This window comes from Papio anubis, chromosome 5 (genome assembly GCF_008728515.1).
Source record: "Papio anubis isolate 15944 chromosome 5, Panubis1.0, whole genome shotgun sequence".
NCBI lineage: Eukaryota > Metazoa > Chordata > Mammalia > Primates > Cercopithecidae > Papio > Papio anubis.
Window position 1 is genome coordinate 31,072,515 of NC_044980.1, and position 18,436 is coordinate 31,090,950.

General features: G+C 44.0%; 1 protein-coding gene and 1 pseudogene across 4 annotated transcripts in view; both read left to right on the top strand.

The window, feature by feature from the left end:
- The window catches only part of PDZD2 (PDZ domain containing 2), a 472,962-nt gene that overhangs the window by 198,200 nt on the left and 256,326 nt on the right, over positions 1-18,436 (top strand). The gene's annotated exons all lie outside the window — the stretch shown is intronic.
- On the top strand, positions 14,211-15,488 carry LOC103885007 (annotated as a pseudogene).

An 18,436-nucleotide genomic window follows, 5' to 3' on the forward strand; every position in this document is an offset into this window, starting at 1 on the left:
GGTCAGGAGTTCAAGATCAGCCTGGCCAACATGGTGAAGCCATGTTTCTACTAAAAATACAAAAAATTAGCCAGGCGTGGTGGTCCACGCCTGTAGTCCCAGCTACTCGGGAGGCTGAGGCAGAAGAATTGCTTGAACTTGGGAGGCAGAGGTTGCAATGAGCCGAGATCGTGCCACTGTACTCCAGCCTGGGTGACAGAGTGAGACTCTGTCTCAAAAAAAAAAATTGGCCAGGCATGATGGTGTGTGCCTGTAGTCCCAGCTGCTTGTGAGGCTGAGATGGGAGATCACCTGAGCCCAGTAGGTAGAGGCTGCAGTGAGCTGAGATTGTACCACTGTACTCTAGCCCTGATGAGTAACACAGTAAAACCCTGTCTCAAAAATAAAAAGCAAAAAGTAAATGAAGTAAGACTAAAGAAACTAAGATGAACAGCTAAAAAAGAAAGCAAGAAAAAATATATATACATATGGTATTTGTAGTTTGGAAACAGATAAAATACACAAAATTCTGTGAGGTCTTCAATCTGTAAAAAATGAAATTATATTAAAAATTATATTCTGTGTTTTACAGGATGGGAAACATCACACACCAGGGCCTGTCGTGGGGTGTGGGGAGGGGGAAGGGATAGCATTAGGAGATATACCTAATGTAAATGATGAGTTAATGGGTGCAGCACACCAACATGGCACATGTGTACATATGTAACAAACCTGCACATTGTGCACACGTACCTTAGAACTTAAAAGTATTTCAGGCCGGGCGCGGTGGCTCAAGCCTGTAATCCCAGCACTTTGGGAGGCCGAGACGGGCGGATCACAAGGTCAGGAGATCGAGACCATCCTGGCTAACATGGTGAAACCCCGTCTCTACTAAAAATACAAAAAACTAGCCGGGCGAGGTGGCGGGCGCCTGTAGTCCCAGCTACTCGGGAGGCTGAGGCAGGAGAATGGCGTAAACCCGGGAGGCAGAGCTTGCAGTGAGCTGAGATCCGGCCACTGCACTCCAGCCTGGGCGACAGAGCGAGACTCCGTCTCAGAAAAAAAAAAAAAAAAAAAAAAAAAAAAGTATTTAAAAAAAAAAAAAAAAAGAGCTACAAGAGAACAAGAAAAAAAAAAAAAAGGCATCAACAAGAGTGTAGGTAATTATAAAATTGAGTGACAGGGCATTCATTATGGTAGTAGCTTTATTGTTGTGTATGGTTAAAATTTTTTATAATAAAATGTTTTTAAAAAGTGAACAGCAAATGATAGGCACTCATGTCCTTGCTTGACCACAGAGTAAGCTGTGTGATCTCTGGAAAGTTCCTTAACTATACAGAGAAAATTTTGGTTAGTGTGGATAATCTATAGGCTGCTGTCTCCCGCTCCTGATTTCTATAACACTTTTTTTTTTCAGTTATATTATTCATAGAATTTTACACTCAGAGATCTGGGGGAGACCCAAGAAATCAGTCAGTAAGATCCGGACTTAAATTCCAGGTCTCATACACACTTGCTTTGGATAAGTCACTTAAATACCTGAGGCTCAGTTTAATCCTGTGTAAACTAGGAATAATTACTATTATTTTTCAGAGATTGGTAAAGACAAGATATGGAATGTGCTTAAATGTAGACCCCAGCACCTTGTAGGCACTTAATAAATGTAAAGTATTGCAAAAAAAAAAAAATGTATTCTGTGTTTTAATATTTTATGGACCCCAGGTATATTTTATTATTATTAATTTATTTTTTATTATTTTTTTAAATATTTTTTTGAGATGGAGTCTGGCACTATCGCCCAGGCTAGAGTGCAGTGGCATGATCCCAGCTCACTGCAACCTCTGCTTCCCAGGTTCAAGCAATTCTCCTGCCTCAACCTCCCAAGTAGCTGGGATTACAGGCACACACCATCACAACCAGCTAATTTTTGTATTTTTATTAGAGATGGGTTTTTGTCATGTTGGCCAGGCTGGTCTTGAACTCCTGACCTCAAGTGATCCACCTGCCTCAGCCTCCCAAAGTGCTGGTATTACAGGCGTGAACCACCGTGCTGGGCTGAGGTATATTTTAATCCTCAGAAACCCATGAAGCTGGAAATGCTCCTCAAAGAGATCCATATAATCACGTGGCTCAGCAGCATAAACAGCCTCTCATCTCTGGAATCACAGTCTAAAGATTTTGATAATTAACTCTCCTTTTCTACTTTGAAAAAGAAGCCCAAATTCAAACAGGTAAACAGTCATGTCAATTTGCAGGTGAGTTTTCAAAAGCTGATCTGGAGGCATTGTTCTCTGAAAATAAATTAAATAGAACAAAGGCTAGGCAAACAAGTCATCATCATTTTCTTCAGAAGGCCATGGTTTTCAGTGGTAGATTTTCATTGACCAGAGTAGGCCAATATCGATGTAAATGTAACTCTAAAACCTCCCTGCCACTCTCACGTTACAGCACAGCCAGGGCATCTAGGTGAGCCACAGAGAATTCCAGGTCTGGGGCATTCCCAGGAGGCCAGGTCTGTGAACACATTCTGGACACCTGGCTTAGCTGACCTCCACATCAATTCTGTTGTGAGAGTTTCTTCATCTTCATCATCCTTAAGAGTCTCTAATGGGTTGGGAGAGAGGGCTCAGCCTCTGCATCCCCCATCCTCCCATGTGGCTTCTCAGCACGCGTCCCTCCTGCCTTCCAGATCATCTGACCTGCAGGGACCCCAGAAGCTCTCACCAGAAAGAGATTTGGGTGCCTGTTCTGCGTACAGGTTGCCCTCTCCTGCCATCCCTGCATTGTTGTTAACTGCAGAAAGACAGGAAAAGGTCGTCACTTTTGAGTTCCTTCAGTTTGCTTTCAATTCTTTTACTCCCCTCCAGAGGTCATCTTTGAAGACGAGTTCTGTTGACAGGGGGTGCAAAATCTTAATTTATCTTTGCAGTACTCCTTGCAGAGAACTTCAGAGTTCAAAGCAAACAGTAAGACGAATGTTTGCTTTAGTGATCTTTTATCGTTTTATCCTTTGTAATGACCACAGAAGAGAAAGGAGTTTGCACGTAAGTTATAAATAATCATGTCAAGGGAAAATGTGGTGAAAGAAAAAAAAAAACCAACAGATTTTAAGAACTCATTGGTGTTACTATAGAGTAAATAACTGGCAAATATTTGGTTCATGAGCGCATTTAAGGTTTAGAACTGAGATCTACTGCCTAAGAGACAGGAACCTGAGCTTTTAGGTAGAAGGGAGATGGAATATAATCTTTATTTTCAAGAAACTTAGGCCGGATATGGTGGCCCATGCCTGTAATCCCAGCACTTTGGGAGGCTGAGGTGGGCTGATAGCTTGAGCATCACAAGTTCAAGACCAGCCTGAGCAACATGGCAAAACCCCATGATATGGTTTGGCTGTGTCCCCACCCATATCTCATCTTGAATTGCAGTTCCTATAATCCCCATGTGCAGTGGGAGAGACCTGGTGGGAGGTAATTGAATAATGGGAGCAGTTAACCCCCTGCTGCTGTTCTCCTGACAGTGAGCTCTCACGAGATCTGATGGTTATTTATTTATTTATTTATTTAGAGACAGAGTCTCACTCTGTCACCCAGGCTGGAGTGCGGTGGCATGATCTCGGCTCGCTGCAAGCTTTGCCCTCCGGGTTCACACCATTCTCCTGCCTCAGCTTCCTGAGCAGCTGGGACTACAGGTGCCTGCCACCATGCCCAGCTAATTTTTGTATTTTTAGTAGAGATGGGGTTTCACTGTGTTAGCAAGGATGGTCTTGATCTCTTGACCTCGTGATCCTCCCGCCTCAGCCTCCCAAAGTGCTGGGATTACAGGCGTGAGCCACTGCGCCCAGCCAAGATCTGATGGTTTTACAAGGGGTTTTTCCATCTTTGCTCAGCACTTCTCCTTCTTGCCATCATGTGAAGAAGGATATGTTTGCTTCCCCTTCTGCAATGATTGTAAGTTTCCTGAGCACCCCCCCGCCGCCCAGCCATGTGGAACCGTGAGCCAATTAAACCTCTTTCCTTTATAAATTACCCATTCCCAGGCAGTTCTTCAGAGCAGCATGAGAATGGACTAGTACACCCTGTATCTACCAAAAAATACAGAAATTAGCTAGGCATGGTGGCATGCACCTGTACTCCCAGCTACTCAGAATGCTGAGGTGTGAGGATCACCTGAGCCTAGGGAAGCAGGGAGGTTGAGACTGCAGTGAGCCATGATCATGCCAATGCACTCCAGCCTGGGTGAGACCGTGTTTAAAACAAAAACAAAAAAAACCTCATTTTATTCCGAAGATTTCTTTGGTTGGGGAAAAAAACCCCTGAAAGTTTAATTACAATGGGCCTTGCAAATGCTATTTATTAGTCATTTTCATTAGATAGATAGATAGATAGATAGTCTAGAGGTCTTTTATTTTTTTAACAGCTATTATGCCATGAATTCATAGGGAACGGGTTCCAGCAGCTCAGGCTACTTCCCATTGGTTCTCACAAAATGTGCTGCTCAGAGTGGAGCAGGCTGGCGCTTCAGTTGAACCCAGTTACCTTTCACTTTGGCTTCTTTCTTTTTCTGATCATTTTCCTCACACGTTTCAGGAAGCTATCTCGACTCTTAGAGTGCTTAATATCCTCAATATGCACATTAATTCTCTTGGCAAGAATCTCGCCCTTAACTTGTTTGTTTACGACAGTGCCAACAGCATGCTGGGGAACATTGTAGACTCTTCCAGTTTTGCCATGGTAACACCTGTGGGGCGTTCCTTTTTGAACATTACTCATTGCCTTGATGCCTACAATATCATCTTTCTTATAGATTCCCATATACATGGCCAAAGGAATAACTCTATGTTTTCTTAAAGGCCTGGAGAACATACTGGGTACCTCTCCTCTTTCCCTTTGTGTTAGTCATTTTGGCGAATTACTGGAGGATGGCGGTTCCACTCATTATGTTTTTGAAGCCTCATTTTGGTTTATGTTTTAAAGTATGTTATCAAAAGGAAAAAATTTAAATTATAAAAGCACTATCTACTCAATTCAGTAAGGCATCCAGTGGTGGTATGTCGCTAATATCTCGTCTATTTTGTCCTGAACTTTCTCCATGCACACGTGTACACATGCGCACACACACAAACACACACATCTACAAGAATGGTTTTGTTGGGCTACACACATCTGTGGGTATGAAGTTAATGAGTCCTGATTCCACTACTTAACAAATGTGTGACCTTGGGTTATTTCTTAACCCCACTAAGCCAGACTTTCCCTAACTGTAAAATGGAATTAAGAACAATACCCAGCCAGGTGCGGTGGCTCACACCTGTAATCCCAGCACTTTGGGAGGCCAAGGTGGGCGGATCACTAGGTCAAGAGATCGAAACCATCCTGGCTGACATGGTGAAACTCCGTCTCTACTAAAAATATAAAAATTAGCCAGACGTGGTGGTGGGCACCTGTAATCCCAGCTACTGGGGAGGTGGAGGCAGGAGAATCACTTGAACCCAGGAGGCGGAGGTTGCAGTGAGCCAAGATTGCAACACTGCACTCCAGCCTGGCAACAGAGCGAGACTTCTCTCAAAAAAAAGAACAATACCTGGCCAGGCGCGGTGGCTCACACTTGTAATCCCAGCACTTTAGGAGGCTGAGGCAAGCAGATCATGAGGTCAGGAGTTCGAGACCAGCCTGGCCAATATGGTGAACCCCCATCTCTACTAAAAATACAAAAATTAGACAGGCATGGTGGTGCGTGCCTGTAGTCCCAGCAACTCGGGAGGCTGAGGCAGGAGAATTGCTTGAACCCAGGAGGCAGAGGTTGCCGTGAGCCGAGATCATGCCATTGCACTCCAGATTGGGTAACAGAGCAAGACTCCATCTCAAAAAAAAAAAAAGAACAATACCTAACTCCTAAGGCGATGAGAGACGAAATGAGGATCTGCATGTGAAGGCTTATCACGGGGACTGACATGCCATGAACACTTAATGAAGGTGAGCCGTTAATTTGTAACTTTCTCTTGTCACTTTAAAAAAACATAGCTTGATAAGCCTTTTGGTAGCTTTGAAAAACTACCAGTTCTCCTCCATTTCATCCCTGTCTTAGCAGGGATTTGCATATATATTTGAACTCTTCTACACAAGTTAGAATCCTGAACCTACAATTACAGTCATTGTTAATATAATGTTTATGCACACTTACAGTTATTTGCCAGCTCATTCTAGCTCGTAACACCTCTGCGACGTAATTGTCATTATCCCCAGTTACAAAGGAGAGAATCCAGGCTGGTAAAGGAGGGCTGAGATCTAAATCCTGCCCTCCTGGCTCCACAGCCTCTGTTCTTCTCACCCGGCCACTCATTCTGACACAGCCCATCCCCAGTCAACAGCACAGCCTTCCAAAGGCACTGGGATAAGTCTGAAAGCAGTTTCCTGGCCCGAATTTGACTGGTTCCTAATAGAGCAACTGCTATCTGCTAGGCAGGGAAGGCCCCCTGGACCAGAAATCAAGAAACCTGGGTTCCTGGAAGTTCCCACATCCTTCTCACAGTTTCATCACTTGTGGAGTAGGTATAATAATATCGATCATTCCTTCCTTGTGGGATGAAGTGATAGCCAGATAAAAGTGATGATAATACTAACAATATGACAGGAGTTTAAGAAGGTATAGAAGTCTTTTGTGACTCTGTACTGATACTTTTATGACTAATTACTAATACTTTCATTACTAGTTACTATGAACCAATAATAATGAAAGTTTTTGGTTTTTTTACTACCCCTGTTTTTTTCTTTTTTCTTTTTGAGACAGAGTTTTGCTTTTGTTGCCCAGGCTGGAGTGCAATGGTGCGATCTTGGCTCACTGCCACCTCTGCCTCCTGGGTTCAAGTGATTCTCCTGTCTCAGCCTCCAGGGTAGCTGGGATTACAGGCATGCACTACCACACCCGGCTAATTTGTATTTTTAGTAGAAACAGGGTTTCACCATGTTGGTCAGGCTGGTCTCGAACCCTGACTCAGGTGATCCTCCCGCCTCAGCCTCTCAAATCACGCTGGGATTACAGGCGTGAGCCACCACGCATGGCCTACCACCCTTGTTTTTAATGATATTCTTCATGACTCTGGTAATTCAGTGTTTTCTCACCCTGGGCATATTAACAACAACTTTTTTTTTTTTTTTTTTTAGATGGAGTTTTGCTGTGTCACCCAGGCTGGAGTGCAGTGGCACAGTCTCAGCTCACTGCAACCTCCACCTCCTGGGTTCAAGCAGCTTTCCTGCCTCAGCCTCTCAAGTAACTGGGATTACAGGTGCCCACCACAATGCCTGGCTAATTTTTGTATTTTTTAGTAAAGATGGGGTTTCACCATGTTGGCCAGGCTGTTCTCAAACTCCTGACCTCAAGTGTCCGCCTGCCTTAGCCTCCCAAAGTGCTGGGATTACAGGCATGAGCCACTGCGCCCAGCTGTTAACAACTTTCTCTTGATTTCATCATGTCCTTCATTCCATGTTAACGAGCCTACCCGAGTTTCCACCAGATCTTCCTTGCTACCCTGGTTCCCTCTCCGAGTCTCCCCCACAGTGCTCCATGTGTAAACTGGAAAATAGTCATAACAGGGTTACAGCTCCCCTTCATACCCTTCCCTCGCAGACATGCATTTTTAAATGGGCTAAACTCCACCCTCCTTGGGGTTAAAGTGCCATGTGTAAACAATGTGGCTTTTGAGATGGCCCCTAAAGCCTGGAGAGCCACGTTTTTCATTTGTGAGAAAATTATTCAAGGTTCTGTCTGGTCCTTTGCTTTTCCCAACTAGGAGCTTTTTCAGCTTATGGAGAGCAGTGGTAAGACCAGGTAAGATCAGAACTGAGGCTGGAGTCCTAAAGTTGCTTTTCTGGAGGATTTCCTAGAGTTGGAGAACATGGAATAATTAGAAAGGGGCATCTGATCCTTGAGGTCAATTTGGAAGAATTGAGGGAGCTACCTATCCTCAATTCAGTGTTTCCTGAATGTGGTTCATTGACTTGTAAAGAGGAGACATTTTGATATATCATTATAAGAGAGCAAGTCAAGGTGAAGCACTCAATTGAATGGTAATTGCTTGGGAAGGGAAGAAGGGTCAAAGTGGTTGAACTTAATGATGCAAAAAGAATGATCATGAGAAAGAGAATTATAAACAGAGTGAGAGAGGTTAGGCAAAGGTGAGGGACTTCAAGTTAGCTATAAAGAAAATGATTAGAAACCTATTCTTGGAAGCAGATGTCCATCAGAGTGAGAAACAGAGACCACAAAGGAATATCTTCAAGCTTCTCAATTTTTAACAATGTGCATATGTTTTGTTTACCATATATTTACCTCTTACTGAGTATAGAAATGATTTTTGTCAAGACCAGTAGTAAGGACTTGGTTGTTATAAAATAAGATTGTCAGATTTAGTAAATGAAAAATTCCATGTGATTTTTGGGATCTACTTGGAGTAAAATAATTACTCATTTTTCATCTGCGATTCAAATTTAACTGGGTCTCCTGTATTTTATCTGGCCATGTTAGTATAAACCTGTGTAAGGAAAGGCACCAGCCCCTGCTAGATGAAGGTTTGCAGGGGAAAGGAACAGCCTCTGGGATACTATCCAGCTTTAACTCTCCTTTATAGAAGGCCCTTCGTGGTAACACAGCACTCACTATTATAAAGCCATCTGGCAGGGCCGGGTGTGGGCCCCGGCCTAGAGGTGAGCAATGGCTGTAATTGATTTTATGCTTCTGAGTTGACGTTGCCCAATGCCCAGTTCTCAGGAATAGGTCAAAGCAGAAGACCTCTGTGAGCGAGAACAAGTTTCTTTGGTGCAAGAAACAGGGCAAGGGGAACGTATTAGTCCGTTTTCACACTGCTATAAAGAAATACCCGAGACTGGGTAATTTACACAGGAAAGAGGTTTAATTGACGCACAGCTCTGCATGGCTGGTGGGGGGAGTGCAGGAAATGTACAATCATGGCAGAAGGCAAAGGAGAAGCAAGTACCCTCTTCACAAGGAGCCAGGAAAAAGAGCGAAGGGGGAAGAGCCCCTTGTAAAACCATCAGATTTCACGAGAACTCACTCAGTATCATGAGAACAGCATGGGGGAACCACCCCCATGATCCAATCACCTCCCACCAGGTTCCCTCCCCTGACACATGGGGAGTACATTTTGAGATGAGATTTGGATGGGGACACAGCCAAACCATGTCAGGGAAGATGGAGCAGGTACAGGCAAGGGTGCTTTTGTCTTATGCCTTGGAAGAGAACCCATGGAAAAATCGTTATCCTATGCAATTGACAGGAATATGTATTAATAGGATTAAGGTTGGGTAAGATTCTGTATCCAGTTAGTAGGAGTTCATGAATGCTTCTTGCAGATGGGGGGACTCTTTTATTTTGTTTTATTTTATTTTATTTTATATTTTATTTTGAGACATAGGCTTACTCTATTACCTAGGCTGGAGTACAGTGGCATGATCTCAGCTCACTGCAACCTCTTCCTCCCAGTTTCAAGCGATTCACCTGCTTCAGCCTCCTGAGTAGCTGGGATTACAGGTGTGTGCCACCACGCCCAGCTAATTTTTGTATTTTTAGTAGAGATGGGGTTTCACCATGTTGGCCAGACTGGTCTCAAACTCCCGATGTCAGGTGATTGGCCCGCCTTGGCCTGCCTAAGTGCTGGGATTACAGGCGTGAGCCACTGCACCCAGCCTGTTTTATTTTATTTTCAGATAAAACAATAAAATATTGTGTTTTCTAAAAAGTAAACAGGATATCAGATGGGAGGGAGTAACCACTCCACACAAGTCAGATCACCACTAGAAAACTTTCAAGATGTTTGGGAAGGGGGCTTTTTAAGCCAAGTCCAGGTCTTGACTGGCTGAAATACTGGAATAAGCTGGGCGACAGTGGGAGGAAAGGGCAGTGTAAGATATTTAGGGGGCTGTGAAGACTAGATTCAAAGTCTATGCTTTATATGAAAGGAAGTGAGCAGCACGCTATACCTTGGAGCAACTCAGTGTAAAAGGAGTACAGTAATTGGTGAAAAGAAATTGCTGCAGGCAGCAACGGCAGAGAGGATGCGGAAGGGGTGAGGACGAGGGCCTAGTGGTGAGGAATCTAGCAAAAGGAAATTATTTTTGTACATAAGGAATTCTATTGTTCAACATGCACCAGCCAACCCTTTACTGAGAACTTTATCACCTGTGGCCTCTGAGGATCCAGAGATGAGTGAATTCCAATATCTGCCCTCAAGGGATTGACAATCTAGCAGAAGGAGAGAGCCTGTAAACAGAGCAACTCTGGAGTTTTATTTGACAAAAGGGAAGTGCTGGCCCACAGCGAGTCACTTTGGCCAGGCACCATCTTTTCCTGCCTGGATTCATGTGACAGCTTCCTCACCCCTCTTTCAACCTCTGCCCAGCTGGTCTTCTGGGAAGCACTCCTCCTTGAATTCAGTGTAATCTCTCTCTCTCTCTCTCTACTTTTTGAGATGGAGTTTCTCTCTCTCTCTCTCTTCTTTTTTGAGATGGAGTTTCACTCTCGTTGCCCAGGCTGGAGTGCAATGGTGCGATCTCAGCTCCCTGTGATCTCCGCCTCCTGGGTTCAAGCAATTCTCCTGTCTCAGCCTCCTGAGTACCTGGGATTACAGGCACCTGCCACCATGCCCAGCTAATTTTTGTATTTTTGATAGAGACAGGGTTTCACTGTGTTGGATAGGCTGGTCTCGTACTCCTGACCTCAAGCTATCTGCCCGCATTGGCCTCCCAAAATGCTTGGATCACAGGCATCAGCCACTGCGCCCAGCCCAAAATATTTTAAAGTAAGTTTCAAAAAATAAAGAGTCAGTAGGGACATTCCAGGCAAGGTGATGGCCATCAGAAAAGTTCATGAGTGAATTCACAGGTCGTCTTTTCTTGGTGTGAGCTGAGTCCATGTAAATGGATGTCTGGGAACTTAAGTGTCAGAGATTCTTTTTCATTAAGGGCTGCGTGAGTGAACTGATGTCTTTCTTCATCTGTACAATGGGGATAATAGTGTCTGCCACCTGGGCTTTTGGGGGAGGATTAAAAGCAAATTTAGCGGATCATGAGGGCAGGAGATCGAGACCATCCTGGCTAACATGATGAAACCCTGTCTCTACTAAAAATACAAAGAATTAGTTGGGTGTGGTGGGTGCCTGTAGTACCAGCTACTAGGGAGGCTGAGGCAAGAGAATGGCGTGAACCCGGGAGGCGGAGCTTGCAGTGAGCCAAGATCGCACCATTGCACTCCAGCCTGGGCAACAGAGCCAGACTCCATCTCAAAAAAAAAAAAAAAAAAAAAAGCATGATGCCTGAGACGTAGTTAATGTCCAATCAACATTAACTGTGGTTATTTTTACTGTTGTTATTGTTAATATTAGAGTGCCAATAGTTGTTTTCCCATTGCCTAGTTCTGTACCCGATTTATAGTAGGCATTCAATACGTAGTTGCAGGAACGAATACATTTGAGTCTCTTGATTTGTACTCATTTGTTCAACAAATATTTATTGGGCACTTGTATATGCTAGGCATAGTTCTAGGGCCTGGGAATAAAACAATGTGGGTCCATGTCACCTTTCCCTATAAGAGCTTAATGTCTACAAGGGTAAGCAGACAGATGGATGGGCAGTGGGGATGCTACTTGGGCACCAAGGAGGGCTCTGAATATGTTCTAGGGAAGGGGTCACCTTCTCCCTAGAGAAAGTGCTATCTAAACTGAGTCCTGAGAGGTGAGTAGGAATTGGCAGGTGATAGTGGTTACAGTGGGAAGGACAACCTCAGTTTCAGTATGTTCAGAGGCCCAAGGTAAGAAAGAACCTGTCTTGTTATGCACAGCTTGGGCAAGTGGTTTAATTCAGGACATCTCCCAGAGATGCTTCAAGATGACTGGACACTACAGTTCAGTTTTACATTTTCTCATATACCACTGCACACAAATTATTCATGTTTTCAAGACTGTGAAAGGTAGAAATGGAAGAAGATATTGTTACCATGTAAGTAGAATGGGAGGTGAGAAGAATTCTTTCTCTCTTTCTCTCTCTCCATCAGATGCCAGTAAGCAATCAGACTATCAAATATCTCCAGACATTGCCAAATGTCCCTGCAGGGGTAGGGAAAGGGTGTGTAAAATAATACCTGATTGAGAATCACTGGCTTACAATATCAGGCATCATCCTAGACAGCCTCTCCTCCTCAACAAGCCCTTAAGGCAGATGGTTTAAATATAAGGACAGGAAATGTCAAATGACCTACCCAGAATCTCATGGATAATCATTATGGGATTTGGACTTTAAACCCAGGTCTTTCTTATTCCACTACATCTCCACACTGCCATATCACACACAGTTCCAACACCAAAGGAACTTCAGAGCTATCTGGAGAGGTGTGGTGTGAACCAAGTAAGTTTCAGTGTGTTCCCTGGAGAATGAGTGATGTGAGCACTCAGAAGAGAGAGGTAACAATGGGAGGGAGGTCAGGGAACATGTCCTGCAGAGATTAGAATGTTCTTTGCGTATTTGTGGGCAAACAGTGAGTTTGTGCAGAGAAGTAGCAGGAAGTACGATCCGGACAGATAGCATTGGGTAGCAGTTAAGAGCAAACACTGGTTCCAAACAGACTGTCAGTTCCAGCTCCTCTACTTATTAGTTGTGTGACTATGAGCTACTTAGGTAATCTTGTCCAGTTTCATTGCCTATAAAATGGGTTGCTGTAATAATAGTACATATTCTAAGATTGTTAAAAGGATTTAATGACCTAATATGTAAAAGACTTAGAACAGGTCTTGGCATCCTGTATATGTTCGATAGATGCTAGCTACTTAGTACCTGGTTCTGTTGGACTTCAAATAGAGTTTAGAATCTATATTGTAAATAATAGCAGCTTTTGAATCAAGGCCTGCAAAGATGTTCCATAGGTACCACAATCTTCCTTCCTGTGTGCACTGGAAGATCACAAATTAGTGTATCTTTGGGTCAGAAACCAGTCTCTGGTTCCATCTGATTCCATGAACTGTTCTGTTCCTAGGGATCTATGTGAAATGGTTCAGCCCCTCTGTGGTGGCTTTGGGTTTGAAGCATTTTGTTTGTTTGTTTGGTTTTTTGTTGTTGTTGTTGTTTTTTTTTAGATGGAGTCTCGCTCTGTCGCTCAGGCTGGAGTACAGTGGTGCAATCTCGCCTCACTGCAACCACCGCCTCCCAGGTTCAAGTGATTCTCCTGCCTCAGCCTCCCAAGCAGCTGGGATTACAGGCGTGCACCACTGCACTCGGCTAATTTTTTGTATTTTGAGTAGAGACAAGGTTTCACCATGTTGGCCAGGCTGGTCTCAAACTCCTGACCTCAGGTGATCCACCCACCTTGGCCTCCCAAAGTGCTGGGATTAGAGGCATGAACCACCACGCCTGGTCGGGTTTGAAGCATTGAGAACATCTTCCCAACAGAGCTGCAAAGAGGGAAAGAGACATGGGCATCTGTTCAGACTTCATTCACTCATCCATCCATTCACTCAACATTTACTGAATACCTTTTTAATTCTGGGCATCATGTTTCCATTAACTACATCTGGAATACCAATAAGTCACCACCCCGCCTGTGTGTCAGCCGAAAGTTGATTGGATAGAATTGTCATTGTTTAGTTTCAGGGCAATTCAAAGTTATATTTGTGGATTGTGTCAGAATCCTGAGGTTTTTTTCTCGGGCTTTGCTTGGTGCCACTGCTGGGCCTTGTGTTTGTGGAGAGCTGGTGGCCCTGGATGTGGTCAGGGATCTTCTCCTGGGAATTTCCGCTTTCTTCCTCTCTTCAGCTGTTTATAGCTGCATAAGGTTTAGATCTGTTAGCAAACACTTGTATAATTATGCCCCTCTCTGTTTACAGATTCAGGATAAATTGTCCTAATGGGAAAATATCTGTCCTTTAGAGTAATTTGGATCAAGGCTTTTTATTTTTTGTTTGTGTCTGCTTCACTTGCCTTTCTAAAAATCATTTTGCTGTCTGTTTCACTCATGAATCATCTACTGTTGATATACAACAGCACTCAATAAACCTCGTTAAAAATCTTGTCTTGATCTCAAAGTAGTTGACCTTAGGGAAAAATGTGACCCATCCATATGCTGTCTCATAGATACTGAATTGAAGGAAACATTGGATTGTAAGGCTCTTTGGGGACATCTGATAAGAAGCCCACAGAAATGACCAGCCAGAGGTCTGTGTTGAGCTGTGACATGAGTCTCTGTTCTGTAGGGTGGGGTTTGTTAAAGCTGTCAGGAATAAAGCCTACTTTAAAAGATACCAAGTGAAATTTAGAAGACGACAAGAGGGTGAAACTGATTACTATGCTAAGAAACGCTTGGTGATAGAGGATAAAAATAAGTACAACACACCCAAATACAGGATGAGAGTTCGCGTAACAGAGATCTCATTTGTCAGATTGCTTATGCCCATGTAGAAGGGGATATGATAGTCTGCACAGCTTATGCACACAAACTGCCAAAATTTGGTGTGAAGGTTGGCTGACAGATTCTGCTGCAGCATATTGTACTGGCCTGCCTCTGGCCCGCAGGCTTCTCAGTAGGTTTGGCATTAGCAAGATCTAGGAAGGCCAAGTGGAGGTGACTGGAGATGAATACAATGTGGAAAGCATTGATGGCCAGCCAGGTGCCTTTACCTGCTATTTGGATGCAGGCCTTGCCAGAACTACCACTGACAATACAGTTTTGGAGGCCCCGAAGGAAGCTGGGAATGGAGGCTTGTCTATTCCTTGCAGTACCAGACGATTTCCTGGTTACGATTCTGAAAGCAACGAATTTAATGCAGAAGTGCATTGGAAGCACACCATGTGTCAGAATGTTGCCGATTACATGCGTGACCTAATGGAAGATGAAGATGCTTACCAGAAACCGTTCTCTCAATACATGAAGAACAGTGTAACTCCAGACATGATGGGGATGTATAAGAAGGCTCATGCTGCTCTGCAAGAGAATCCAGTCTAAGAGAAGAAGCCCAAGAAAGAAGTTGAAAAGCAGAGGTGGAACTATCCCAAAATGTCCCTTGCCCAGAAGAAAGATCAGGTAGCTCAAAAGTAGGCAAGCTTCCTCAGAGCTCAGAAGCAGGCTGCTGAGACCCAAACCAAACAATTTTCTATGAAGAGTTTTCAGATAAAGACAATCAACTTATTGACTAAGCAGCTGAAGAAAAAGAAAAAGGAAATGACTGACCAGAGCCTTGACCACCATGCTGGAAACCTCATTTCAGTTCATGTGTTTTAGGGCATCACAATCACAAAGCATTTGTATTCATTCATCCCACAGTCACAGAAGACCTACTATATGCAAAGTTAGATTATAACTGAATAACTAAATGTATAAAGGTGAACCTTGATTTGAATTCCTCAGCTTTGTGGGAGATAGCAATGCACCCCTCCTATCAGAAAGGGCCAGGCGCAGTGGCTCAAGGCTATAATCCCTGCACTTTGGGAGACCGAGGTAGGCAGATCACCTGAGATCAGGAGTTTGAGACCAGTCTGGCCAACATGGTGAAACCCTGTCTCTACTAAAAATACAAAAACCAGCTGGGTGTGGTGGCAGGTACCTGTAATCCCAGCTACTCAGGAGGCTGAGGCAGGAGAATCACTTGAACCCTGGAGGTGGAGGTTGCAGTGAGCCAAGATAGTGCTTTTGCACTCCAGCCTGGGCAACAGAGCAAGACTCTGTCAACATAAAACAAAAAAAGGCTGGGCGCCGTGGCTCACACCTGTAATCCCAGCAGTTTGGGAGGCCAAGGCGGGCAGATCACGAGGTCAGGAGATCGAAACCATCCTGGCTAACACGGTGAAACCCCGTCTCTACTAAAAACACAAAAAATTAAATGGGCATTGTGGTGGGTGCCTATAGTCCCAGCTATTCGGGAGGCTGAAGCAGGAGAAGGGCGTGAACCCAGGAGGTGGAGCTTGCAGTGAGCCAAGATCGCGCCATGAATTCTTTTTGCAATGTTTCCTCCCTCTGAATAGCTACAAATACCTAATGATAAGAGGCAGTGGTGTAATGATTAAGCACACCCTTTTGAGTCAGACCAAATGGGTTTGAATCAGGACTCCAACATTTATTAGCCGTGTTACTTAACCTCATTGTGACTCAGTTTCCTTGTGTTAGAATAAGACTAATAATTATACCCACTTCACAGGGCTACTGCCAAAAAACTGAGATAATCTATATAAAGTACTTAGCACAGTGCCCAATATAATTACAGTAAGAGCTTAATAAGTCATAACTATTATTATCATTATCATCATCATCAACTAATTATTTAGACCCATTAAAAAGCAATACGTCTTGTACACAGAACAGGAGCGAAGCTATGAAATATACTTATCAGGCTGGACGCAGTGGCTCACGCCTCCAGTTTGGGAGGCCGAGGTGGGTGGATCACTTGAGGTCAGGAGTTCGAGATCTGCCTGACCAACATGGTGAAACTCTGTCTCTACTAAAAATGGAAAAATTAGCCAGGTGTGGTGGTACGCGCCTGTGGTCCCAGCTACTCTGGAGGCTGAGGCAGAAGAATTGCTTGAACCCGGGAGGTGGAGGTTGCAGTGAGCCGAGATTGTGCCATTGCAATCCAACCTGGGTGACAGAGCGAGACTCCATCTCTCTCTCTCTCTCTCTCTCTCTCTATCTCTATATATATATATATATATATATACACACACACACTTATCATCTAGTCAGTGTCCACAGTTGGGCATATTCTTAGCGATGCCCATCCTAATAAAGAAAACAAAGGTCCGATGTTTTGCGGGAATGTTACATTCTCACGGCAACTTGTTTGTGAGTTAGGGAACATAGAGGTTCAGGATCTTTACTCCCACATATGATGGAATAACAGTGGAATGCTGTAGTTCTAGAAGGGAATACAAGGAGTTTTCTAGCCTCACTTCTGCTTAAACATGCAAAACTATCACTTAGGATGGAGTCCGATACATGAAGATTGCACAGTGATACCAGATGAGACTATCCTAAGGTGAAGTCAGTTACCATTAGGATTGAGCAAGTCATCTTTACATTGTATCCAAATTCTTTTTTTTTTTTTTTTGAGAGGGAGTGTCACTCTGTAGCCCAGGCTGGAGTGCAGTGGTGCCATCTCTGCTCACTGCAAGCTCCGCCTCTTGGGTTCAAGTGATTCTTCTGCCTCAGCCTCCTGAGTAGCTGGGACTACAGGCGCCTGCCACCACGCCTGGCTAATTTTTTGTATTTTTAGTAGAGACAGGGTTTCACCGTGTTAGCCAGGATGGTCTCCATCTCCTGACCTCGTGATCCGCCCGCCTCAGCCTCCCAAAGTGCTGGGATTACAGGCATGAGCCACTGCGCCTGGCCTCCCAAATTCTAACGTTGTATTTTGAATCTCTTACCTCTTTTGTCCTCTGTAGAGATGATGAACAGCTGGTTGGTATCCTCTTTATAATAACCCTTCAAGTAGGAAAAGGCTGTTAAGTTTGCTTTAGGTACTTTTTTTTCACTCTAGACTAAACAACTCCAAATCCTTTAACCTCCCCTCGTAGGTTCTATTTTCTGTCTCTTTAATCATTTAGGTTCTCCTTTGGAACCTTTCCAGTGTCTCCACATCTTCCTTACAATAAGAGGCATCAGACTGGACATTCCCCCCCACCCACCAGTAAGAGTCTGTCTGCTGTCAAATTCTTTATTATGGGGTAGGGAGAAGGGGGGCACTTCCCTTTCCTGTCAAACTCCCACCAACGTGAATTCACCCCAGCACTGCATTTTCTATTTCTTTTCAGTGCAACATGCAGATTCCTATTAAATGCATGATGTGCTGTGATCCTCACCTCTTTGTCAGTTTTTCTTGAATCTAGACATTAAGCCCCATTTGTGCCTGTCATTTTGATCATCACCCCTGAGGATACCACTTTGAAATCAGCCATCATGCTGAACTCTAAACTGTTTTTAATGAACCATTTCCTTAATGTGTGGAAGCTACTTTGGATTCTCTTAATGTATCAGCAGTTCTCACTCAAATTAATGTTATTTGTAGACTCTGGGTGTGCATATAGCAATTTCAAGTATTATTTAAACCAGACCCAAGACAAAATCGTAGACCATATTCTAAGCACCCCTTTGTTTACTGGGCCATTGATCTCTTTTCCAGACAGCAGTGAAACCCTGGTTAGGGAAAAGACGTACCAGATCGTATCTTTCTGGCCTGCTGATGAGAATGGCATATGCATGCAAAAGCTTTCCTGAAATTAAGGTATTATGCAGATGTGGTCACATTTTTTTTTTTTTTTCCCTGAGATGGAGTCTTGCTCTGTTGCCCAGGCTGAAGTGTAGTGGTGTATTCTCGGCTCACTGCAACCTCCGCCTCCCAGGTTGAAGTGATTCTCGTGCCTCAGCCTCCCGAGTAGCTGGGATTATAGGTACCCACCACCACACCTGGCTA